Source organism: Lichenostomus cassidix, chromosome 13, assembly GCF_008360975.1.
Source record: "Lichenostomus cassidix isolate B80296 chromosome 13, HeHo_3.0, whole genome shotgun sequence".
In the NCBI taxonomy this organism is placed as follows: domain Eukaryota; kingdom Metazoa; phylum Chordata; class Aves; order Passeriformes; family Meliphagidae; genus Lichenostomus; species Lichenostomus cassidix.
The window spans coordinates 18,205,191-18,212,384 of record NC_139494.1 but is presented as its reverse complement, the minus strand read 5'-3'; positions in this window follow the sequence as shown (position 1 = coordinate 18,212,384).

Sequence of the window (7,194 nt, the reverse complement as noted above, 5' to 3'; positions counted from 1 at the left end):
TCTCAGATAACACCATCAGGCTGTAGCAGTCGCTGCCTTCCTCTCAGGATTCTTCAGAAGTACAATGTGCAAAGGGTTCATGTGTATTTTCAAAAGTTCTCCCCCCAGATAATGGTCTTGTCAAAACAAAATATTGCTTTTATTTCTTTAATATAGTTGCCATTTGGCTAAATTATAATGTTGACAAACATCTTCAGGATAATGCCAGGAACCAATGGCCTCACTCTGTTTCATCTCAAATTTCCTTTTGCTTTGGTGCTTCTTTGTAGTCTGTCATATGGTGATGTGTGCTAGGCTGGCGGGGCACACACTGCTTAATGAATGATGCAGCAAATAGCATCAGCTCATCCTCCGGCAGTGCTAAGTGCAATGCATGACATAAACTTTATTGAAAACAAAGGTTGTGAAGGTTGTTTTCCTTTTTACATATTCTTCCCTATTTGTGCTCTGTGATTAGCACTCAGTTTGTATTTTCATCTGATTAGAAAGGAAATAGAATTATGAAGTACCCTGCAGTGGGGAGGTGCTGGAAATGAAGGTGGGTGGCTGGTTCTCTGCATGCTGGCTCCTGCTCATCTCCAACCAGATCTGTTTGGCGAGTGCTCCTTTGCCTTTTCCTGAACTTTAAGGGCCAGTCTGTGTTAGCTGCACTCTCACAGCAGGGGTGGGACTGCGGCTCTGCTGGGGGAAGTGTCTGCACAGTGCAACTCACAGTTCCTGCTGAATTCCCAAGGGAAATCACTGGTCACTATGATTTCCTGGTCACCTCGCAGGCACCTCAGGAGGGCCCAGGCTGGGGCATCCAGCAGTGCTGAGCACATTCAGGGAATCAGGGGTCTGGGGCTCCCTGAGGGTCGTCAGTGACATGGGTGGTTGCTGGAAGCCCCCTGTGCTCTCCATCTCTCAGGAATGCCACTAGGGATATGCTCTCGGCAAGCTCCCCTGAGTCTGTCAGTGACTCTGGCCCCTCTGCCTGCCTGGGACACAGGGTGCTGATCGCCCAGGCAGGGACAAGGACTTTTCCAACCAGCAGTTTCTGAACTGCCAGAACAGCCAAGTGAGGCTCCGACCTGGGCTGCAATCTCTGGTTCTGCTGCAATACAAAAGCTGTCTGTGCTAACATTTACATTTATATAACATGTTAAATCTTCAAAGCACTTCCCAAAAGCTAATTCATCTGTGGAATGCCCCTTGGACTAAGCATCCCCCACTCCCCAGTTTACACGGAGGAAACCAGGAGATGGGGCCACACAGCATATCAATATCCAGTTTGGGATCAGGATGTGAGCCTTTCCTGGTTTTCCGCTTCACACTAACCATTCAATTGAACTTTATTATCTGCCACTGCCTCTCCCTTCCAACATGACTCGTAATTGGGGTTAAAAAATAAAGGCAGAGCTAGAAAGCTGCTCATACTTCCCTTTCATGTCAACAGTCTCTGATGCAGATGCTGTAATTAACTCGGGGCTGGATGCAGTGGGATGCCTGGTGTGCAGGACGCTGCTCTGGGGCCGCAGGCGGTGCTGCTGCTGCAGAAGGCTCTGCCTGGGCATGGCCCCACTGATCCACAGGAGCCCTCTGTGGCTTCCCAGGGATGGATGCCTGGTACTGAAGGGATGGAACAGCTGAAATGTGTATTGCAAGACTCGGTTACTCAAAGAGATTTATCATGGAGATGGAAACTGGGAGACAATATTGAGAGCAATGTGCCTGCCTTTTCTTCTTCACTGGGTGGTTGCACACACGTCTGCCCCCCGGGGAGTTGCCTCTTTTGCCTTCCCCTGACTCTAACATTGGCTCAGAAAAGAGTTCCAATGGATCCCAAAGCAAAGAGCAAACATGATTTGTCCTCATCATCCCACAGGAGCTGCAGGGGCACTGGGCTGTGGTTCAGTGACCACTGGAGCACAGCTGCAGCCAGGGCTGTGTGTGCCATGACAAGGCACAGCACAATAGCACTTCCAGGGGGTATAAAAAGCCTCTGCCACTCTGCACCATGCAAGTGGATGCCACATGCCTCCTTCCCGGGGGAAGAGGGACTTTTCAGACTGTTTTTAGCTCCTGGAGGGCAGGGAGAGGGGGTGCCTCTTACAAGCTGCTACAGATTATAGATCTGAGCTGGCAGCTCATCCTCCCACCCACCCACAAACACGGCGCCCAGTGCTGCTGCTGAAAGGGGCAAATGGCAGGACCTGCCTGTGCGTCCAGAGCCCAATGGCCAGGACAGGAGTGCTCCTCCTGGCACAGGATTGCTGATCCTGTGGCCAGTGTCCATTGACTGCGGGGAGTGGCTGCGGCTGTGGGCTCTGAACAGCGTGGTGCCAATGGCAGAACCTGGCGCATTTAGTAAATAAGTTGTGTTTGCTTGAAGACATAATTAGGCCAGCGTGACTCTGCAGGGATGTGCAGAGTGTGGGGACCTGCAGCCAGCAGAGAAAAAGCCACTCTAAAATTTTCCACCTCTCAAACCAATGCCTAGTCTGCTCTGCTGGGCAGCAGCCAGCAGCCTCCACCTCGCTGCTCCCAACGCCCACTGTACAGCCCCCGAGGGGCACACGGAAGGACAAACCCTCTGGAAGCTTGGTGTTTCAGGTTTTCTTCTCCTTTTTCCCCTTCATGAGGTACATACAGATCAGCTGGAGGACAGAAGCCAAACACTGAGACCCCATCTACACTTCATAAGAAGAGGGGTTATTAATTCTTAATAAACAGCTCCTCCCTCACAGAGGGTTGAATGCTGTGTTTTGCTGTTAGAGCCTTGTGCAGTCTGTCTGTTGAGTACTGTGATGCTTCAGCTGATTCTGAAGTAGCTGGAGCAGAGTGGTGCCTGTCCAGAAATAGAGAAGTATTTTTAAATTAAATTTATTCCCTGATTTTCGTGAAGACAGATTGTTGTGTGTTTGTTGAAGTGTCATTAGGAGTAGTTGGCGGTGGAACCAGGCTGAGCAACAGTGAGAGAGGATGAACATGTCCTTCCTGTGAGTGGGGAGGTCACCCGGGCCACCTCCTTCTGCTCCTCCTCCTCCTCTTCCTCCTCCTGCCGCCTGGTCCCTGCACCTGGGAGGAATGGAATGGGGGTGATTAAAGCTGACACCAGGCCTGTGAGACTGTGGGGCAGAATCAAAACAGGCTCTGACACCTCTGAGCTACACAGCCTGGGGCTGGAGCTTCCTCAAGGGAAGGGAAGAGCAGTGGGCAGCCCCTGCTCCTCTGCTGGGAGCTGAATTTCTCCAGCAGACAGCGCCTGGTGCCTGCCACCAACCCAGGGCTTTCTGGTACATTCATTCCTTTTCCCTGCAGTGCAGAGCAGAACCACAGAACACCAAGCACAACATCCTGCTTTTCTGGGATCTGCTTGGTAAATGCTGAACCTGCAGGAATGCAGTTTTAATTCTCTAAGACAACAAGAAATAGGGATTTCTAAATAGTATGGACTTGAACACCACCTCACAGGCCTTTGGAAGCTGGTCTCTCTGCATGTTTGACCACAGAAGACATCAGGTTACAGTTACCTAATTAAACACAGATACAAATCACCCCACTGCTTGCAAGGCCGCATCACCTTTAGTGCTCCCAGGTGCTTCTGGCTGCCAGTGACTGCTGCAGCCAGGAGCAGGTTATAAATGCTGCTGCTCTAAATGCCCCAGCCCTAGAAGGGGATGGTGTGGTGTGAGAGGGGTGGCATGGAGGGGTGAGTATTGAACAAAGTACTACAGCTGTGCTGCTGCTCTCAGCCCTTGCTGTTCCTTGCCCAGTGCACACATGTTCTCCTGGGCTCTGGTCCCAGGCTGTGCTGCTGCTCTTAGGAGGAGCCCAGGGAGAGTTGTCTCCATAGGTAAAACTCAGCCCTTGGGAATTTTCCTCTTTGAAGCTCTTTTTCCTGTTTTTTCCTTTGTTTCTTTGTGACTTCAGGATTTTTGTGCTTACTTAAGTTGGTGCAGAGTAAGCTGGCTTTCATCACAGAGCCTGCTTGCTCTCCTGGGGCTGCTGGGCGTCCTCCACTCCCACTGACTTCAGCCTCCAGGAATGTGTGGCGGGCCCTGCCTTGTGCCCACAGAAGGAAATCTTCTTAGCTTGGATTCCTAGAAAAATGGAGTCCTGTGAACTCGTGGTGTGTGTGAAGATGTGTACATGAAGCTCTGTGTCTGTGTACCCTCATTACTTGTGAATTCAGCTCAGTGGAGTGTTAAAACATCCAGAATTTTAAATAACCTGTGAGTTTGGCATTTTTGTGAAAACAGGAGGCTGAGCACAAAAGGGAGCCCTGTCAGCCCCTTCATGGAGATGATGCAGCATGACATCACACCTTAGTTCAGACCTAATTAAGTGCTCAGAACTCCCCTGTGGAGATGTTAGATGTCTGCTCCAAAGGAGAAGATGTTTGCATCATAATAGACATCAGGGAATCCAACCCTGAGCTAAATCCATACCCAATCAGGCTGGCTTTAGCTGCTGTACACGTGAGGCTGCTGGCTCTCCCCGCAGCACCCTGGTTTCATTCCTGCTGTGTCCCAGTCCCTTGGCCTGTGTAGCGTTTACTGATGGAAGGCTTCATCCCTCTTTGGAACAGGGAATTTGGATGCAGGAGAGATGCTTGGGAGTTGCTGATGCAGGACTGACAGTGAACAATCAGCTTCTGATTCCCCATGGATGCACATGCCCCGAGGGAGTGACAGGACAGCTCTGGGGCAGTGGGACAGCACTGAGCACCCCCAGCCCAGAGAATGGGGGTGCTGGGCTGGACCTGCCCACCCTCTGCAGAAGCCATGCAGGTCCCTTGGCTGCGGGAGCCAGGGGTGTGCTCTGACTGGGAGGGAAGAAAACTCCTGCTTCAGCTCTTGGATTTTTCATGGGATCTATGCCTGCACCTGTATTTCACAGCAGGAACAAGCCACCTACTAGTACTTCAAGGATTTCTATGGAAGTCCCTGGCAGAGGATGAAGATGGCCAGGAGCTCCAAAAATGTGTGGTGCAGGTCAGGCTGCTTCCACTGGAGACACACCTTAGTGCCTCCTGATCTGATCATCAGTTTACACCTGAGCCAATCCTACAATGTTTTCCATGATTTGGAAATGGTGCTGTCAAGGTAATGAATGCCAGGCCTGCTTGTGCAGGTGCCACCCACTGCAGTTCATGTGTGTTGCTCTTCTGTGCCTGTTTTCTTTCTATTCAAGAATTTCAGTGCTGTGCATCTCTGTAGAAGCAAGAACACTGACCAGGCTGCTTTGAGTGTCACATGGCACGTTGGGAAACATTCTTGGTGTCATGGCACCTTGCTGGAGGATGCTGTGTGCCCGGAGTGATGTGAGCAGGGCAGAGCACTGCTGCAGCTGGAAGCCTGACACTTGTCCCCATCCTGCTCCTGCCTCCCTGTGCACGGGAAGGAGCGTGGCAGTGCTTGCTCTGAGGAAGCATGGCACAACAAAATATTTTCCAGCAAAACCTGCAGGTGGAAACATACCTTCAAAGCCTCAAGTCCAGCTCACTGCAGCTCTTTTTTCAGCCCAGCTTTGTACAGACCCAGCTTTGCTGCTATAGATCTAAGGCAGCGTGTTGTGCTCCTCAGGGCAAGGGCTGTCTCTTTATTCTGCAGAGCCTCTGGCTTCTCCATCCTTCCCGTTCCTGCTGTGGGGAGGAGAGGCCCCCTGCTTTAAAGACAGATGTCATTAAAATGCAGTGGAACTGAGTCTGAAGTCAAATATAGTGCTGTGATGATCCAGGTCGTGAAGCTTAATGATTTCACTGTTGAATTCAAAATTATTTTTGTTGTATTTTTAGTAAGGCTCGTGTGAACTGTGGGAAACAAACCCCCGCTGGCCCCGGGAGCTGCGGGGCTGCGCTGTGCTGGCAGGGCTGTGTGGGTGGCAGGGAACTCCTCCGTCCCACACCCACCAGTGCCAGCCCCACACACTGTGTGCCTGCAGCAGCACCCCGCACTGCGAGGGGCTCCAGGGGCCGCGGAGGGTGCTGGGGATGGCCTCAGCAAACCCCATTGGAAAGTCCCCATTTGGGATATTTGTCATGGAAACGTTGACTTGAGTTATTCAGAACAGCTAAGAAATGCTGAATGGCCATTTGGGGATCTTTTCTTTGCAAAAATCATCAGTACAGGGGCATAAAAGAAGCATGTGTCTGTGGAGTGAGGAATGAGCAGCAGCCTCTGTGTCCCTGCCATGGGGTGACACTAGGAGCATGTGGCTGCAGGACACTTGGGCAGCAGGCTGAGCCATGGGCTGGTCATGCCTGGCTGACAGTCCTGCAGAGGATGGGCTGTTCCAGCAGCACAGTCACAGATCGGGTGGATTTGAGCTGTGGCAGCAGCTGTAAGTAACTGTGCAGCCACGGGTGGCTTTGCTTGGCTCACAGTGGTGCTCATGCTCTGTTCTCTCATTGCTGCTTTGAACTTCCTTTCCTGTCTGATTGTTCCCTTAATCAAAAGAAAATGAACTCCAGGTATCTCACGCAGTGTGATTTGTGTCAGATGATGGCCGCTGGGGACCCTTTGGAAAGCAGCAATTCTGAGGCTTGATTCCCTAGGGTTTGCAGGGGAAGGGGTGGATCAGGCTTCCCAGGTGAATGCAGAGTGTGATTCATGCAAATCAGAGTTTTCATATAAAGTGAGATAGGATGGGAGCCTGGCAGCAGCACTGCAGTGGTGTTGAGATGCCAAGGGCGTCTCCTGGGCTGTTCAGCCAGGCGTGTTCAGGCCTGTGCTCTTGGTACAAAACACATTTTTTACATGTCCTTATGGTGAGGCTTCCAGCAGCCTGAGGGACCCTCAAGAGTGGCGTCTGTCATGACAGAAACTGCTTGTGGTAACTTTTTGGTTGGTGGAAGGTCTGTGTGGTGATTATTAGCAGACAGATTGTAAACTGTTATTCTAGGATTTCATCAACAAACTTTTAAAAGAACATAATGAATTACCTATTGAGAGTATTGAACTTTAAAAGTGCTGGGTTTGAATTGAAAAGTTAAACGAAGCTCTCTGCCTACACCCTGCCAAGGCAAAGTCCCACTTGATGTGTAATGGTGGATATCTACTAAAATCTTGGAACTCAAAAGAAAAAAAGAGGTTTTTACTTGTGTTGAGCCTACTTGATTCAGGTGGGTGTTGGGAGATGTGTAAAGCCCAGACAGCAGTTACCCTATAGATGTGTTTTGTACCCCCCATACTCTTTATTTTATCCCTTGAA